General features: G+C 42.5%; 2 non-coding genes across 2 annotated transcripts; both read left to right on the top strand.

Annotated features, from left to right (window-relative positions):
- Positions 1–16323: 16323 nt before the first annotated feature.
- Positions 16324–16394, top strand: trnag-gcc (transfer RNA glycine (anticodon GCC)). Its single transcript has one exon. It is a non-coding gene; the product is annotated as a tRNA-Gly (tRNA).
- Positions 16395–16975: 581 nt separating this feature from the next.
- trnag-gcc (transfer RNA glycine (anticodon GCC)) lies at positions 16976–17046 on the top strand. The gene has a single exon. It is a non-coding gene; the product is annotated as a tRNA-Gly (tRNA).
- Positions 17047–20368: the final 3322 nt, after the last annotated feature.

The following is a 20368-nucleotide window of genomic DNA, read 5'->3' as shown; positions in this document are numbered from 1 at the left end:
GAAAACAAATCGGTTTTCAGTTTGGATTTAAACACTGAGACTGTGTCTGAGTCCTGGACACTGACTGGCAAGCTGTTCCACAACTGCATAGCTATTTATGAGAAGGATCTGCTCCCAGCTGGGACATTCTGTACTTTGGGTACCAGTAGTGACCCCTCACCCGTTGATCGAAGGGGCGTGGCAGAATTAAAAGTTCACTCAGGTACTGCAGGGCGAGACCATTTAGAGCTTTATAGGTCAAAAGTAGGATTTTGTAGTCAATCCTAAATTTTATGGGTTACCAGTGCAGTGATTGTAAGACTGGGGTGATGTGGTCAAATTTCTAGTTAGAACTCTGGCTGCAGCATTCTGAACTAGCTGGAGTTTACTCATGCACCTACTAGAGCATCCAGACAGTAATGCATTGCAGTAATCTAACCTTGATGTAATAAAGGCATGGACCAACTTTTCTGCATCGTGCATTGAAATTATATTTCTAATTTTTGCAATATTTCTAAGGTGAATATAATGCTATCCTAGTCACATTATCTACATGCGAATCGAATGAGAGACCTGCATCAATGATGAGACCTAGATCCTTTACTTGGTGAAATAGAAAGGCTATCCAGAGTTATGATGTAGTCAGCCAGTTTATGTCTGGCTGCTTGAGACCCAATTACGAGAGCTTCCGTCTTATCAGGGTTTAACAGAAGAAATTTGGTTAGCATCCGGAAATCGATGTGGTCGATTTGTTAAGTAGTCCGTAATGAGGCAGACGCCCCACTGGTAGCTTGGATTATGGACTACTTAACAAATCAACCACAGGATGTCTGGCTGAAGAGATGCCGCTCGGACAACATCTTGAGCAGCACGGGGGCGCCGCAAGGGACTGTACTATCACCTTTCCTCTTCACCCTCTACACGTCTGACTTCGTCTGACTTCGTCTGACTTTGTCTGAAGTCTCAGTCATGTCACCTGCAGAAATTCTCTGATGATTCTGCCATTGTGGGCTGTATCAGAGACGGACAGGAGGAGGAATACAGGAAGGTGGTGGACAGCTTTGTTGAGTCGTGTGAGCTAAACCATCTACATCTTACAGTTTTTCTCAGTCGCTTTGGTGCGTTTCTTAGAACACTATTAACATTTGCATAGCAGTTAGTGCATTTCTCAAAACAATTAGTGCAAACTGCAAAACCTAGTGTATAGCCTGCACGTCACATGCTCAAAATTGATAATCCATTCCTCAAAAGCAAGTATTCATGTCAATGAAACTGTGCCATCAAAATGAAAAGTCTTGACACCATCTTTATGAACAAGATAGTCAAATGGCTTTGTCATGTTTTCACTATGACAGTTTATAATTTCTGTGTTTTCCATTGCAAAAATATTCAAGTGCTCAAGACAGCACTATGCCCTACTTGTACAGCCATTTGAAATGTGCAGTAAAGTTACTGTAGATGTTATGGGAGTTTTGGGAGTAACTGAGACACTGAATACGTACGTTGTACATTTTTACTGTATAGAAGTGTTTGTAATTCTACAGCATTGTGCAAAGGAAAAATATGCTACAGTCACTTGTTTACTGTAGAATACATGTAAACATAAAATCACCCTTATGGTAGAGCTGTGCACAAATGTGAACAATATACAGTACATGTAACAGTACATACTGTATTGTACAGTACTGTAACATACAGGTACAGTAAATCATTCTGGCACATCCAGACGTTCCTGTCTGTCTGGCAACATATTTTCATCTACATCACAACAGATGTTATCCCTTGCAATGCAGCGAGGAAAGTATCTCCTGGAGTGGCGAATCCATCCTCTGCAGGACTCTGCTGTGATGTTGTCACATGCTGCATCCATGGCTGCTAGGGCCATTTGCTCATGTGGATGCCGGTTATAAACTTTCCACCTCCAGGCAGAGAAAAAATCCTCTATTGGATTAAGGAATGGGGAATATGGAGGGAGATATTCAACCAGCATTCTTTCATGTGCTGCAAACCACTCTCTGACCAGATGGGAGTGGTGAAAACGGACATTATCCCAGACAACAACATACTTGCTGAGTTGGCCTCCACCCCTCTCATTCTCAGGGACTAGAGTGTCTAAAAATGTCAGGAGATGTTGGGTATTGTATGGACCAAGAAGGGGGATATGGGTGAGGACGCCGTTGTCTGAGATTGTTGAAAGTGAAACAGATTCAATATTGCCAAATACCGTGTTATTCTTTATGACAGAGCTTTGTATTTCTGTCAACTTTATTGCATTGTTTGCAATGACCATTGCACAAATGGCTTCCTCTTGCTGTGGGGTAAAAAGGGGTCCTCTTCCACCTCCCCGAGGTTCTTTCAATCCTATGTGGTGCAGAGTAAAATTACAGTAAAATTACAAGTACAGTACAGTAACATGAGATATATATGAGATTGTACAGTACAGTACAGTAAATTACTGTATGCATACCTGTTTTCCCTACGGAATGTTTGAATGATTGAACTGACAGTAGTTCTTCCAATATTGGGTTGCACCCTTCGACCAGCCTCCTCCATGGTGAGGCTGTGATTGACAACATGGTCCACAATTGTAGCCCTAATTTCATTAGGAATTTGCCTATATCTGCCTCTTCTCCCTCTTCCCCTTCCTCCCTGCATCCTCACCCCTCTTCCATGATGCTGACCTACCATTTTGTGTCACAGAAGTGTAGAAATGGTACACACTAGCTCCTGCTCAGTTCATATATGCTTGCCAATTGAGGATTCACAGGATTCATCAATGATTGACAGTGAACAAGTTGTTTGTCATTGGTTACAACTAAAATTTCACACACCTCCTCATGAGTGACAGCTGAAAATTTAGATAAATTTAGGAGACATTTCCAGGAAAAAATGATAAAGAAAGGTATAGAATTCTCTTGACAGCTGACTAATATTTGACATTTGATAACTAGTTCAAAAATTTTGTGTATAATGACTCAAGCAATGAAAGTAAGACTATTAGTTTTATTGAGAACGACTATTCAGCATCCATAAGTATAATAAATTTTGACCGACATGACAAAAGCAAATGGAAATGTCAAAAAACAGCAGAGAAATGTATGGAAGCAACTGATACATGTCCAAAATCATTTGCAGTTTGTTCAGAGAAAGGAGAAATTGCTACGATGATGTGCACAAATGACTAAATGTTGTGGAGGTTGAACTAATAGTTATGAGAAATTTAATTCTGATCTGAGAAACGCACCAAAGCGACTGAGAAAAACTGTAACATCAAAAAAACAAAGGAGATGATCATGGAGTTTAGGAAGCATGCTCCTCCTTCCACCCCTGTCACAATCAGAGGATCTGACGTGGATTTAGTAGAAGACTACCGGTACCTGGGGGTACACATCGACTGCAAACTGGATTGGTCCAAAAACACCAACACGGTTTTCAAGAAAGGGCAGAGTCGGCTTTTCCTACTGAGGAGGCTCAGGTCTTTCAATGTTAGTAGGAAAATGCTGACCATGTTCTATCACTCTGTGGTAGAGAGTGCTTTACAGCTGTGTGCTGGGGAAGTGGGGTGAAGACAGCTGATGCAAATCGGCTGAACAAGCTGATTAAAAAGGCTAGTTCTGTCCTGGGTGTCAGACTGGAGACCCTGACGGAAGAATGCTGAAAAAGCTTCTCGGTATCATAGACAATCCCTCTCACCCCATGCATGCCTCCATGATGGCCCATCGGAGCACAAGAAGCAAAAGACTCATAGCTGCTAAATGCAGAACCGACTGCTATAGGAAATCCTTCCTACCTGGAGCTATCAGATTGTATAACTCGTCCTTGCTCTGTAGGTGATTTTTTCAGGGCTATTCAAACACAAATGTTTTTTCACTCAGATGTGCAATACAACTCACCTGTATGTCTTTGAATGTTTGTTTTACCCCCCTGCACACGCTGCTGCTGCTACCCCCTCTTCCTTTTACCCATGGCATAATCATTATGTCACTTAGCATTATCTCGGGCATTTCACTGGATATAGTAATATCATTATTGTTATTGAGTCTTAAGCTATTTTTGATATTTGCTCTACACAAACTGATATCTGTGTCCACAAACTGATACCGATCGGTCAGATATGATCTGAACCATACAAGGGCTGTAACCATACAAGGGCTGTAACCACTTTAACCAGCGCTGTCTTAGTGCTATGATGAGGTCTAATCCTGCTGATCTACAACTTTTTCTAAGATTTTTGATATAAAAGGAAAGTTGGATATCGGTCTATAATTTGAAAGCTGACTGCGATCGAGATCAGGCTTTTTAATCAGGGGTCTGATGACAGCTACCTTGAACAAACTTGGTATGTGGTCGGTGTTAAGCGACGAGTTAATAATTATGAGCATAGGATTTATAATATCGGGTACTACTTGTTTAAGGAACCTTGTAGGAAGAGGATCAAAAGCGCAAGTACATTGATTTGACAATGAGATTAGTTTAATTAGTTCATGCTCTTTAATAAGGTTGAATTGGTGGTCTGCTATTTGAAGATTATTTTCCATAGTAATATCGACAGAGCTGTTTGTTGTGCTTTTAATCTTATATCTATTCGTAACTATTTTAGTATTAAAGAAATTCATAAAATCGTCACTATTATGATGATATTGAGTGGTCGTGTCCATTTCTGTCTTATTCCTGGTTATCTTGGCTATAGTTTTAAACAGGTATCTGGGATTATTTTGTTTTTGTCTATTAGCAAGGACAGATACGTTGATTGAGCTGCGCTAAGAGCCTTCTTATAGTTAAGTAGGCTCTCCTTCCACGCTACTCGGAATATGTTTAATTTCCTTCGACGCCATTTACGTTCTAATTTCCGGGTGGTCTTCTTAAGCGAGCGCATGTGATCATTTTACCAAGGAATTAAGTTTTTATCTCTTACTATCTTCCTTTTGAGGGGAGCGACATTATCTAACGTACTACGCAGTGTTAATTCTAGACATTTGGTCGATTGGTCGAGTTCAGCAGTATTAAACCTCTGCAATGTTCTTGATGTAATTGTCTGTTTGTCTCTATAACGAAGGGAGTTCAGTTTATTGTGTCGAAGACATATTTTAAAAGCGACGAGGAAATGATCGAAGATAATTTCAGATTGCGGAAGAGTGACTATGTCTTCTACATTTAAACTGAAGGTCAGTACAAGATCGAGCGTGTGACCACCTTCATGAGTAGGTCCTGTTATATTTTGGTTGACTCCAACTGAGTCTAGTATAGACAGGAATGCTGTTCTTAGCATCACAGTAGACGTTAAAGTCGCCGACAATTAGGTCTTTATCCACAGATACAACCAGGTTGGAAACAAAATCTGTAAATTCACTAAGAAACTCGGAGTAAGGTCCAGGGGGTATGTAAATAATAATCAATGGAATTAACTTATGATTTTTATTTTATGAAGCTACATGGGTTATGTTGGTATAGAGAATCTCAAAAGAGTTAAATCCATGTCCGGGTTTATGTGTAATATATTTTTCTAAGATTTAGGGTGGGTAACACACTTGCCTACGAACCAGAAGACCCAGGTTCAAATCCCGCTTACAACCATTGTGTCCCTGAGCAAGACACTTAACCCTAAGTTGCTCCAGGGGGACTGTCCCTGTAACTACTGATTGTAAGTCGCTCTGGAAAAGGGCGTCTGGTAAATGCTGTAAATGTAAATGTAATACCGAGGTTACTACGACGCCACCTACTCTTCCAGTTAAGTGAGGTTGGTGTACATAGCTGTATCCAGGAGGACTAGACTCATTTAATGATACAAATTCATTTTGTTTTAACCAAGTTTCGGTCAGGCACAGCACATCACCCTGAGCTGCTCCATGGGGATTGTCCCTGTCACTACTGACTGTAAGGCACTCTGGATAAGGCCGTCTGATAAATGCTGGAACCTGTTCGGTGTTCTAGGTTATGTGCATTCTAGATCATTTTCTGTTTATCTAGTGTTCACACATACAGGACATTCACATGCTCACTTTTAAACTACATAGCATGATGTATCACTTGATTATTTTTCTCTTCTGATCATTCAGATTAAATCAACCTGTCTTTAGATGAGTCTCAAACATTAATAAACTTTTCAAAATCTGCTAGTGTTTAACATAAAATACTACTAAAATCATCTTAGAATTCATATATGGCAACCTTAAAATAAAACTGGAATTGCTGTGTAGGATACACATTAGCCAATTGTGAGCATGTGACTGTACTTTTATATTCTATTAATTGTGTCCAGGCCGTGGTCCTAAAGTCCTGTACTTAAAGTTGGTGCTCTTAGTGTGTGACTGTGGGGTGGTTTACATAAATTATGCTAGAACCAAAAGGAGTATCTACATTCTGGGAACATAAAGTATCAGTAATCTGATTACGGGCCTGAGTAAGAGTCTCCATTACTGGGCTCCTAGTTAGAACTACACCCGGTGGTCATGGATGGGACTGGATAACAGCACCGTGCCCACACACACCTCCTCGGGCGCCTGACATAACTGCCCACTGCTCCCTCAGGGGGTGGGTTAAATGCAGAGACCACATTTCACTATGTGCACTGGGTGCTGTGCTGTGGTCTGTCACGTGTGTCAACTATTCTGTGCTTCAGTGTCATCAGAATTTCTTTGTATTGAAAAAACAAGTATCTACTTAATGTAATGTGTGTTTTTATTTAAACCGGCGAAAAAATCTTTTTTTTCCTGAGCATGTTGAATTATAGTTAAAGGAAGGGCATTTTTGGAGAACACCACTTTCACACTTTAAGAGTTCAATTAAGCAACGGGATGGTAGTAGCCTAGTGGGTAACACACTTGCCTATGAACCAGAAGACTACAGAGTCACAGGTTCAAACCCCACTTAATACCATTGTTTCCCTGAGCAAGACACTTAACCCTAAGTTGCTCCAGGGGGACTGTCCCTGTAACTACTGATTGTAAGTCGCTCTGGATAAGAGCGTCTGATAAATGCCGTAAATGTAAATGTAAGCAAAGCTAAAGAATTTTATGCATTAAAAAGCACATTCACGCCTTTTGACACATATATGTCAATAGATATATTCAGATAGATTTAACTTTAACTTTATATTTCTGAAACAGATACCAGTGATATGAAGATGACAGACACCACAAGGGAACACGTCACTCCAATGGCTCTCTAGTACACCCTGCATGGGTATATATATATCCCTCCACCAGATTGTGAAATCAGCGCAGATGTGATCTGGAGGTGATTCTGTTTGCATGTTGATGCTCATGCAGCACGGCAGGTATATGAAAGATTTCAGTAGCAGGCAGCGGCACGCACCAGAAACAGGTGGAAAAGAGTAGCAAGCATCTGGTTACTGAGGTGATGTGCAGGCTGATGTGTGCTCTGCAGCTGGAGATGGGTAAGGAGACCAGTTGTGTGCCACACACAACTTGTCTTAGGTGCCATATTAGGTGCCACAGCTACAAATAGAAAAAGAGGCATAAAACTTTTTTGCTTAGTTTCATTTATTTTTCAAGAGGCATTCATCCTCCATTCATATTTAATATTACTAAAGCATAAAAAACACAAAAGAATGTGGATGTCTTATTTCAGTATTAGGTACATAACTCCACTTGTGTTCATTCATAGTTTTGATGCCTTCAGTGAGAATCTACCAATGTAAATGGTCATGAAAATAAAGAAAACACATTGAATGAGAAGGTGTGTCCAAACTTTTGGCCTGTACTGTATGTGAAGTTATGACTGGAATGTCTGGATTTCTACATTCTACATAAATGTTAATCACAAAACATTTGTGGGTTTATTTTATAGCAGATTACAGTGGCCCAGATTCTCATAAATCCAATATGAAGAAATGTTGAACTGGAAGACCAAGGGTTTATTCTGGGCAGAAGCAGCAGCAAACAAAGACTTTTATTTCATGTTTCTGCTCCCTTTCTGGGAAATTTATTTGGTTGTCTCAGCCAGCTTCTGCTGAACTTCCAGAAAAATTTGTTTTTCATGAAGAGGATCAGTGATGAGGGTCGAGCAAACAGAATAATCTCCTGCATAAGTGAGACAGACAGACAAGTGCACAAGATCAAGTGTAATGTTTAGGTGTGCGTTTTCTGTATAAACACAGAGGGTGTAGAGCCATGGTGACCACTAGGGGGCGGTGTTGGTGTCGACTCTCGCAAAGTTTTCTTAAATAAAGGAATGCCCGAACAAATGAGCAGCACTGATGTCTTTCATCTGTTTCTGTAACGGTCCTGACACAAATGCACTGAGATCTTTAAGGAAGAATCAGAAGAAGATACACTGCTTTGTTCATCTTAGCATCCAGGAGTTCTTTGCTGCTATGTCTTTAACTCTGACATGAACAAAGACCTTGAAGCCCTGGAAACATTTCTCACAGGATAGACTAACGTCTTTCTTAGTGACTTACATCTGGATCTTTTCCTCTGCTTCCTTTTAGGAATCTGATTGCATTCTAACCAGAAAGTCCTACAAGGTCTTCTGCCAGGTACAGAGATCAGCTTCCAGAGAACAAGCCAGTACATCAAAAGGAGCAAAGTGAAGGAAAGTGCATTGAGAGGGGCATGAATCTTTTACTTTGCCTGCTTGATATGAAAGACACCTTGATGCATGAGGAGATGGAAGGACACTTGAAAGCAGTAAAGGAAGTAAAAACTGGGTTTCACAGGCAAATTTAATCTAGGTATGTGACTGGGATCCATGTACTAATGACCGCTGCTGACAGGGTGGCCTTGATAGTGGACAAGAAGCTGTCGTAGGCCTCACGAACAACATGGACCATGCGGTTCTTCAGGAGGTTCTTGGCCAGAGTAGGTTTAGATCTAAAGCAAGTTTTAAAAGTTTCTGACCATTTTCTTTTCATGGATTTTCTCTTCAGTGTCATCAGAATTTACATTTTTTCCATTTACATTTATGAAGAAGAATTTACTTTTTATGAAGAATAATATTAATAATCAAATTATGATTTTTATCCTTCAGGGAATACTGAAAACAATATCCTTTAAGGAGAAATCAGGAGGTTTTGGTAATAACCAATAATGAATGTCAATCCAGAAGGCCTTACTATAATGGTACTCATACAATAAACAATCTGTTGTTTCTAGATGAGTTTCACAAAAAGAACAACTTGAGCTAAACTGACCTATCGGGCGGAGCCTTGGTGAGACAGGTAAAGAAGATCACTGTGGCTGAGCTCCAGAGATGCAGTCAGGAGATTCGAGAAAGTTGTAGAAAGTCAAGCATTACTGCAGCACTCCACCAGTCGGGACTTTATGGCAGAGTGGCCTGACAGAAGCTTCTCCTCAGTGCAAGACACATGAAATGCTCCATGGGGTTTGTTGAGACCAAGACAGAACATTTGGCCTTAAATCTAAGAGGTATGTGTGGAGAAAACCAGGCACTGTCCAATCGAGTCCCAACAGTGAAGCATGGTGGTGGCAGCATCATGCTGTGGGCGGTTTTGCCCCTGAAGGGGCATGACGACTGGTTGCAATCAAGGGAAAGAGGAATGCAGGGATACAGGGATATCCTGGACAAAAAAACCTTCTCCAGAGTGCTCAGAAATGCAGATAGGGGGCCAACGGTTTTTGTCTTGTTAAAAACCAGGCACTGCTCATCACCTGCCCAATCCAGTCCCAACTGTGAAGCATGGTGGTTGCAGCATTCTAACAAGACCATGACCCTGAGAACACAGCTAAAATAATGAAGGAGTGGCTTCACAACAACTCTGTGACTGTTCTTGAATGGTCCAGCCAGAGCGCTGACTTAAACCCAATTGAGCATCTCTGGAGAAGTGGAGCCAGAAGTGGAGAGGATCTGCAAGAAGGAATGGCAGGGTCGCTATACTTCCTCCATTCTCCTGAAGTCCTTGAAGAGCTGAAATACGTGCAGTCAGAAGGTTCAGAAAAAGCACTGGACTCCCTGGCAATCGTCCAGGTTTCCGTTATACATAAAAAATCCAACCTTTTTGGTGTGAAGAAATTCTTCAAAATCAATGTTCAATTATCTAGCAATCTGGAAAATACAAGAGCCATCCTGGCATGAGCTGGGGCCAGGATCTTAGCCGTCGATGAAGCTCTAGCAAGTGGGCGCAGGCTGTGATGGCCCTTCAGTTTAACCAGCACACCACTACAGTTCACCCGCCGATTGCGCTTTCCATGCACAGGTAAACCAGAAAAGCAGCAGACGATTGACGTATATTACAGAGGAATGGGGGTGAAAAGTTTTCTGTCCATCCTGTCCAAACTGGACCAGATTGGCAAAAGAAGGCCGGACAGACCTGGCCTCCACAGTCCCTGGACCTGAACACAATCAAGATGGTTTGGTGTGAGCTGGACCTCAGAGTGAAGGCAAAGAGGCCAACAAGTACTAAACACCTCTGGGAACTCCTTCAAGACTATTGGAAAACCATTTCAGGTGACGACCTCTTGCCAAGAGTGTGCAAAGCAGTAATCAGAGTAAAGGGTGGCTATTTTGAAGTAACTAGAATATAAAACATGTTTTCAGATATTTATCCTTTTTTTGGTTAAGCACGTAAGTCCATGTGTTCATTTTGATGCCTTCAGTGAGAATCTACCAACGTAAATGGTCATGAAAATAAAGGAAACACATTGAATGAGAAGGTTTCTTCCTTTCTTTTTTTCTCTGTCTGAGTTTTTTTTCTGTGTGGAGTTTTTCCTTGTGTGCATAAGGGTCAAGTGTGGGGGGTGTTAACTGTAAGGCTTGTCAAAGCTCATTGAGACATACTGTATGTGATTATGGGCTATATAAGAAATAAATGTTGTTGTTGTTGTTCCATTGTGTAATGGTTAGTACTCTGTACTTTGAATGATGTGAGTTCAACTCTTGGTGGAAACTACCTCACCTGGACTATACAAGTGATCTTTCTCAATTCTTATACAGGAACATTTAATGAAAGGATCTGAAAATGTATTTATTATGATCTACTCTCAAATATATTTTTCATCTTAGTATACAGTTTGTGGGAACTGCCCTCTTCACCAAGTGAATGGGCAGTTACTGAAACGCCAAGAGTTGTCCCAATCGGATGAGGTGGGTGAGTCCAAGAGGGTCTCTTGGTGCAAATTCAAGCCCTGCTTGCTTTTTTTGCATTTAAAAGCTGTGATGACAGAGTGGTTAAGGTGTTGGACTTGAAATCTAATGAAATCTGCGCAGGTTCAAACCCTGCTCGCAGTGGAGAAAGTAATTACTTTTTCATTATCTAAAAAACTAGCAACTGATGCCAATTGGAATCGTTCACATAACTTCAATGTATGTACCAGCTGCTAATATATTTAAATGAACTCCTTTCTGAAAGAATCAATAACTAAACAGTTGCACTTTTGTCTCTCCTTTGTTTTTGATGTCTTCGTGCTTAGGGAGTCTGCCTTTTAAACCAATGGGATCTCCTCCTCATTAATATAGTGGTGAGTATCCCCGCCTGTCACGCGGGAACCGGGGTTTGATTCCCCGACGGGGAGGAGATGCGCTTTCTTTTTTGGGGCAATGGTGGCCTAGTGGTTAAGGAAGCAGCCCCGTAATCAGAAGGTTGCCAGTTCGAATCCCGATCTGCCAAGGTGCCACCGTCCCAACACACTGCTCCCCGGGCGCATGTCATGGCTGCCCACTGCTCACTCAGGGTGATGCGTTAAATGCAAAGGACAAATTTCACTGTGTGCCCCGTGTTCGGTGCTGCGCTGCTGTGTATCACATGTGACAATCACTTCACTTTCACTTCACTTATCACTTGTGTATGTTCAAAGCCTGTTAACATACTTGTTCTTCTTGAGTTCATGGGAAAAGGCTGAATGTGGCCTGGATTTTCTTACTGAGCAGATCTTTTTGTTGGTGAAATGGTAAGTCACCTCATTAAGTAAAACGTCATGGGGTTCCATGCTACGATGGTTAGCGCTCTGAATCCAAGGACTTGAGTTGTGTGGCCTTACCCTGAAGTTTGTTGTTGGACGCTTAAGCAAGAAATGTATTCTAGACATGCTTGTGTTCCCAGCATGTTTAGCAGCCATTTGATGCAATTCACAGCTGTAAGAAGACATTCAGTTTAGGTTCACAACCAATGTGCAACTGCAAGGTACTGTCCCCTCACACTGTTCACCGGAAGCCTTTCATGGCTGCCCAACACTGAAAAAAGCGATGCTGAACATTTGTATACATGACATAAATTAACTCTGTGACATTAACAATAACAATCATTGTTTGTATCTGTACATAAAAAATAATCATTTGAAATTGATATGCATTTGTTCAAACTACAATATATTGTGTGATTTTTCATTTACAAGTGTTTTTAGGTTATCCCAGTCGATCTTCGCAAGTTCAAACACTCATCAAACATAAAGCTTGTTTATTTAATTTCATATTTTACGATGTTCTGTACTTGCGCCACCTGATGCATTCTGGGTCTTGCATGGGAAACACGAGTGCCACATTCCCGCAGGCTGCACGTGTGCTGGAGTTCACGGATGTTTAAAGTTTTCCAATAAGCGTCTATGTGAGATAGTGTTGTCTTTTTCAGCTTTAATAATGTTTTATGTAGTGTTTTTTCATGCTCTGGCTCGGGACGCCCGCCAACAGAACTTCCAAAAATGACACGCAGCCCGATATTAACGCATTGAATTTCATGAAGAGCATAACTATTTTTGAAAAAAGGAAGGTGTAGCTTGTCTTTTTTAACGTGGTTTCATGTAACTAGGGACATTTTTCATCTATTAACAAGCTAATTTCTTCGAATAACCGTCAGTTAAGTAACAGCTGAATGCCAGAGATTTCCCGAACAGAAGATCCGGGGGCCTTTTACTTTTTGTAGCCCATAAAACCTGTACAGTCTCCCACATGAATTGAAAAAAAAAAAAAAAAACATCCACAAATAATTTAAAACAAGAGAAAGAAATCTACCACAACTTTTAAGTAGAGACCAGATGTGCGCTGTTCAAGCATAGAGATCACCTGTCTTTCTCATTTAGCTATTGACAAACAAATATGTCTTTCTGCATGAATGAAAACAAGTTTTCTTTTAAAGTAATGCTGCTTGTGCACCACTGTTATGCATGTTTTTTTATTTGAACTTTGTAGTTCATTTTTTTTTATTTCATTTGAAGTATCATAGACCTGCTGCTGCTGTGTTTGTAATCTACTGCAGTCTACATCTAGGCCTCTGAATTCCTCATAGCCTGGTCTGTAAATCCATAATTTATTCCAACCTGAAAGTTTGCTTCTGAATGTTCTGCAGAAAATATAGAAGTAACACTACAAAAATTATAAATGTGGAAGACGTTTAATGATGATATTTAGGTCAAATCTGTAAAGTTGAGTCGCTAGTTGTCATGGATTTTGGATGTTTTATTATAGTGTGGTTTTGGTTGATTGCCATGGTCAGTAACTATGACTTTTCTTTATCAGATGTCTCTAAACTGGATGAACATATTCTACCAGGTGACTTTACGGATTAAGGTTTGTATAGTTGTAGTATTGAGGCAAAAATAAGTTTGTTTACTCTTGTTTACTTTTGGGGCGGGGCCAGCAAAAGGTCAATCATATGCCCAAATTAAGCTGTAAAGCAAAAATATGTTCACTCCATCATATGTGAGCACAAATAAGCTCAATGCTTAGCTCATGAAGCTCTGAGAATAAAGTCTAAACTTATCTGATTAACACTGGTGGGGAAATGAACAATATATTTACCAGATAGGGCTTTTAGAATGAATGCTATTCTCACCTAATTACCTGTGGATAATTTTGCAGTATTCTAACATCACTTATCAAGTAAATCTTGCTTTCAGAACTGTCAGGATACCATGTTTCTGTGTCTCATTCTGTTTCTCTTGCCCATGTTTGTCTGTAATTCTTTTATTTTTGTGTGTATCTCATGTTTCTACATCTCCATGTTTCTCTCCTGGTCTCTCAGATAGAGGAGGAATTCGGCAGGATCACACTGAAGCCACTGCAATCCACATTCTTGGGCATGTTGGACCAATACACTCCCAAGCTGTTGAGCCTGTACAGGAGGAAGGGTGGAGCCGTGGGGAAAAAACTTGATGAGACCCTTGACATGTTAAATTATGTATTAGTAGTTAGTTTTATGTAGTGGCTTTCTAGTGTTTAATAGTAGTATAATATTGTATTTGAAATTAATCTCATATTAATGAGTAATCTCATTGACATATTTTTGTAGGACAGCAACATCGAGTCCCGAAGAGAAGTTGTGATAAAGGGCCTCATTGTCTACCTTTGGGCAGTTAATCAAGGACTTCAAGGTAAGGAAGATATGGTAAATGGTAAATGGTCTGCACTTATATAGTGCTTTTCTACCTATGGTATTCAAAGCGCTTTACACTGCTTCTCATTCACCCATTCACACACACAAGCGCACACTCACACACCGATAGCAGAGCTGCTATGCAGCTTGACCTGACACACCGGGGGGGATTTGGGGTTCAGTATCTTGCCCAAGAACACTTCAACATATGACAGAAAGAGTGGGGAATCGAACCATCGATCCCACAATTGGCAGGCGACTGCTCTACCTCCTGAATATATAACTGATTCAAAGACCTGTCAATGAGATACAAGTTTGTGCAAAAAAGATGTTTGATGATGATAATTTGACCAGATTTTCTAGTAGATTTTAAATAACATGCCTATGTCAAAATTTATTTGATAGTATCAACATGCCCTACACAAAAAGGACAAATGTACAATCAAGGATAAAAAAGAACACTATATCTAGGACTTATTTCCATTGTGGTGTTCATAAGATTTTAGTGTCTTAATTAAAAATGACCGTGAAGCATGTAAAATCATCACAGATGCCTGGAGACTACTTCTACTCTATGTAAAAGAACATCCTGGGGTTTTCTGAGAACTGCTACTGACAGTTGGATTTGATTACTTTATGACATTTAGATTAGATTCTATTGACGTCTAATTTTGCTTTGTTATATGGTTAAACGCTGTAGTGAAATAACAAAAAAGTAATATCTGATGTATAACCATTTGTAGAATTGTAAATTTTTATATATACAATAATACATTTTATTCCTTGTTGTATTTCACAGGTTTTCGATGACAGCGATGCTGCAGCTGTCCAAGAAACCATTACTACATTTGTCCTCAGCATCTTTGTGGTCAGCAAAGCCAGAGAAGAGCTCCCCAAGCTAGCTGGAATAGCCATCGAAGGAGCAGAAATTTTTTTTTGATATCCCAGATGTGGCTCATGCTTGTACGTATCTGATTGGACTTCTCTATGCCTTGGACCTAAGGTACCCTATGGGATGGGATGGTAGTAGCCTAGTGGGTAACACACTTAGCTATGAACCAGAAGACTACGGAGTCACAGGTTTAAATCCTTCTTACGATTGTGTCCCTGAGCAAGACACTTAACCATAAGTTGCTCCTGGGGGACTGTCCCTGTAACTACTGATTGTAAGTCGCTCTGGATAAGAGCGTCTGATAAATGCCATAAGTGTAAATGTAAATAAATGTAACTGAAATATACATTTGAGGTCTTTCAGAAGAACTTTCTGGAGCTGGAGGATCCGAACAAAAACACTTTGTCTTCCAAAGTCCACAATCACCAAAATTTGAGATCATCAGTGGAATTTATACCTCTAATAAGAAATAATCTATGTCAGTTTGACCTGTTCTTTTCATGCATTGGTGGTTCAGTGCTACAATTTTCACCTGCCACGCAGAAGGCCCGGGTTCGATTCCTGGCCATTGCAGTTCTACTGTGTTGTCAACAACTATTTTTTGGTGATTTAAAGTGGAATCAAACACAATATTCTGAAAGAAACTACTTCAGTTGGACAGGATCCACTGAACAGTTGGTGGTTCAGTGGAATTCTCATCTGCCATGATGGGTTGCTGCAATTGTTTTCCTACCAATGCAACAATTGTTTTTGAATAGTAAAAACAAAAGAGCATTCCACTCTAAGAAAAGATTTACTAAAACCACTAAACCACTGAAACCACTCGCCTTAACCATTCGGCCACGACTACAGAACACAATAAAACGTTCAAAACCCTTTAAAAAACGTTCAAAACCCTTTGCTGAGACCTCAAGTTAAAGTAAACCGCATCTTTCTGAATATTCTATTTAAGTGTTTTCCCACCAACACAACAATTGTTTTGGATTAGTACACACAAAAGAGCTTTCCACTCTGAGAAAAGATTTATTAAAAGAACGCCCCATGGATTTCACTTGGCCATGACTACTGTGAAAGAAGAGTTCATTATGTTACAAAAATTTGTGATCCTCAGTGGAATTTATCCCTCTTTTTCGAAATAATCTATGTCAGTTTGACGTGTCCTTTTCATGCATTGGTGGTTCAGTGGTAGAATTCTCGCCTGCCACGCGGGGGGCCCGGGTTCGATTCCCGGCCAATGCAGCTCTGCCCTTTTTATCAACAACTATTTTTTGGTGATTTAGAGTGAAATCAAACACAATATTCTGAAAGAAACAACTTCAGTTGGACAGGTTCCACTAAACAGTTGGTGGTTCAGTGGAATTCTCGTCTGCCATGATGGGTTGCTGCAATTGTTTTCCCACCAATGCAACAATTGTTTTTGAATAGTAAAAACAAAAGAGCATTCCACTCTAAGAAAAGATTTACTAAAACCACTAAACCACTGAAACCACTCGCCTTAACCACTCGGCCACGACTACAGAACACTATAAAACGTTCAAATAAATAACACTTTGCTGAGACCTCAAGTTAAAGTAAACCACATCTTTCTGAATATTCTATTTAAGTGTTTTCCCACCAACACAACAATTGTTTTGGATTAGTACAAACAAAAGAGCTTTCCACTCTGAGAGAAGATTTATTAAAAGAACGCCCCATGGATTTCACTTGGCCATGACAACTGTGAAAGAAGAGTTCATTATGTTACAAAAATTTGTGATCCTCAGTGGATTTTATCCCTCTTTTACGAAATAATCTATGTCAGTTTGATGTGCCCTTTTCATGCATTGGTGGTTCAGTGGTAGAATTCTCGCCTGCCGCGCGGGAGGCCCGGGTTCGATTCCCGGCCAATGCAGCGCTGCACTTTTTGTCATTAACTATTTTTTGGTGATTTAGAGTGGAATCAAACACAATATTCTGAAAGAAACCACTTCAGTTGGACAGGTTCCACTGAACAGTTGGTGGTTCAGTGGAATTCTCATCTGCCATGATGGGTTGCTGCAATTGTTTTCCCACCAATGCAACAATTGTTTTTGAATAGTACAAACAAAAGAGCTTTCCACTCTAAGAAAAGATTTACTAAAACCACTAAACCACTGAAACCACTCGCCTTAACCATTCGGCCACGACTACAGAACACTATAAAACGTTCAAATAAAAAACCCTTTGCTGAGACCTCAAGTTAAAGTAAACCACATCTTTCTGAATATTCTATTTAAGTGTTTTCCCACAAACACAACAATTGTTTTGGATTAGTACACACAAAAGAGCTTTCCACTCTGAGAAAAGATTTATTAAAAGAACGCCCCATGGATTTCACTTGGCCATGACTACTGTGAAAGAAGAGTTCATTATTGTTGTGTTTGCTATCTTCGAATAACAACACGGACTCTCGACACGCGGTCTGCTTCTTTTCTCTTTTATTTCCGTATACCCAGAATCCCTTACAACAACACCCACAACCTGGAACACACAAAACGCACACTGCCCATGTGCATATGTAACATTTCCCCCCCCCAGGAGGAATGGCAACAACACAATATAACTAGGCGACCGGGGTCGACTACCCGGAACGCCAGCATAGCCATGTGGGTTATTCTGCCACGTGACAGGCTATGCCCTAACTACGTGGTGTGCTATTCAGTCACATAGTCCTTGAGGTAAGCCGGTCTACAGCGGACACGGACAGGGCGTGGTGAAGCTGCGCTCGCCCGGCCTCCAGCCTCCACTGGACAGTTCCGTGTATCATCGAGTAGGTCCTCCACTAGGTCCAAGTCACTAGCCATGGAGTAAGGGTCTACAGGGGTGAGCGGTGACACCTTCTTGAGCCGGCTCGCATGCCACTTCGTACCATCAGCCAGGCGGAAAGTGGCCAAGCCCAGCCGCCCCGTAATCTACACTGGTTCAGACCAAAAGGAAAGGAGCTTGTTGTCCCGGTGAGGCCGACAAACCCTGACCCAATCATGGACTGCCAGACAGGAAGGTGTCACCTTCCGTCGGCGATCAAAGGACTGCTTCATCCGGCGCTGAGAAGCCGAAACCCTGTGACGCAGGGCCGCTGCAGTAAGCGGAGGAGGCTGTGGCCGCAGCCGGTCTAACGGAAGCTGCAGCTCCCTACCCAGCATGAGGAGAGCTGGGGAGACGCCAGTGGTGGAATGGAGAGATGATCTGTAATGAAGCAGGGTGCGCTGCAGGGCTGAGGAAAAGGCCAAGCCATCGGCCAGGTGAGCCCGAACACCGTTCTTCAAGGTCTGGTTAAACCTTTCCACACCACCGTTAGCCTCTGGGTGGTAGAAAGCAGTGCGTGTGTGTCGAATCCCCCTGTCCCCGAGGAATGTCTGAAAATCCATGGAGGTGAACTGAGGCCCATTGTCTGTTGTAATGGTGTTGGGAAGGCCCCACCTTGAGAACAGACAGTCGAGGAACTCCATGGCCGCCTGGGACGTGACCGAGCCTGTGGAGGAGATCTCGGGCCATTTTGAGTACAGGTCATAGGCAACCACTAGAAAACGCTGATGATATGGGACCCCCTGAAATGGCCCACAGATATCCAGCTGAACGTGCTGCCATGGCCCGGCCGGCCACTGCACAGGTTGCAGTGGTGGAGGTGTGGAAGGGCCCGTCTTTCCACTGACGAGACAGGCTGAGCAGTCCTTCACCGCAAATTCAATATCCCTGTCGATCCCAGGCCACCACACCCTGTCACGGCAGCGCTGCTTGACCTTTACGATGCCTAGGTGTCCCTCATGAGCCATGGCCAGGATACGAGATTGTAGGCTGCCAGGGATGACGGCCCTGAGTCCCCGCGCCACACAGACCTCATTCCAACAGGACAGCTCATCTTTAACCCAATGAAATGGCACCAGATCCTTGGGCACTGTGCGTGGCCACCCCTCTCGAATGCAAGTGCAAAGCTGCGATAGCACTGAGTCTTGCGCTGAAGCCAGTCCGAGGTCCTGTAGAGACACAACCTCCCGGAGTGGCCCATGAAGCATGTGGATAAGCTCTGGCTCCAGTGTATCCATGGCCGGGCCTGGGGGAGTGTCTGGAGTGGCCCTGGAAAGGAGGTCTGCCACAACATTGTCCCGGCCGGGGGTAAACAGCGGAGTGAAATTATACTGCAGGAGCCTCTCCGACCAGCGGTGGAGCCGGAGCGGTCTGTGCCCCGTGCCTGAAGATGAGAGTAGGGTCGTTAGGGCCTGATGGTCCGTGCGGAGGGTGAAATGTCGGCCATACAAGTATATATGCCACCGCTCACATGCCCAGACACAGGCCAGTGCCTCCCGCTCCCCAACTGAATACTTCTGCTCGGCCGGAGTCAGAGACCGGGAGGCAAAAGCAATGGGGCGCTCAGAACCATGTTGGCACTGAGAAAGGACGGCACCTAGCGCTACACCAGACGCATCACAGGTCAGAAAAGTAGGGCATGACAGGTCAAAGTGAGCAAGCACCGGTGGTGAGGTAAGCTGGGCCTTTAGCTGACGGATGGCTGAGGAGCAGGCTGAGGACCAGGCCCATGGGGCTCCGTTTTTCAGAAGCGCACGCAAAGGGGCTGTAGTGGCAGAGTATTGAGGGAGAAAACGCAAGTAGTATGCAGTCATTCCAAGAAAGGATGCGAGCTGGGCTGGGCTGGAGGGCTCAGGGAGACGTAGAACAGCCTCCACGTTAGAATTTAAGGGTGTGATGCCCTCTCCAGACAGGCGAAAGCCCACAAAATCGACCGCTTTGTCCCCATTCAGCGTAAGATTGTGACCTGCCAGGATCTTGAAGACGCGGTCCAGGTGCTCATCATGTGATGCGAGGGTTGGACCATGCACCACAATGTCATCCAGATAAATCACTACCCCCGAAACTGCAGCAAAGATGGTGGACATGATTTTCTGGAAGCAGCTAGGGGCAGAGCTGAGACCGAAAGGCATCCTAGTATAGCGGAAGACGCCCATGTGTGTGACAAAAGCGGTCAGGTTGCGGCTCTCGGGATGCAGCGGAACTTGGAGATAACCCTGTCGAAGGTCTAGTTTGGAGAAGACAGTAGAACCATGGAATTTAGCGGCCAGCTCCTCCACAGTAGGCAGCGGGTACTTGTCAGGGACAACTGCTGTGTTGACCGACCTTAGATCCACGCACGGCCGGAGAGTCCCGGACTTCTTCCGTGCCAGCACCAGGTTGGAGACCCA

Source organism: Denticeps clupeoides, chromosome 5, assembly GCF_900700375.1.
Source record: "Denticeps clupeoides chromosome 5, fDenClu1.1, whole genome shotgun sequence".
Taxonomy (NCBI): Eukaryota; Metazoa; Chordata; class Actinopteri; order Clupeiformes; family Denticipitidae; genus Denticeps; species Denticeps clupeoides.
The sequence above is the reverse complement of the archived record's forward strand: the minus strand, read 5'-3'. Positions and strand labels throughout refer to the sequence as shown.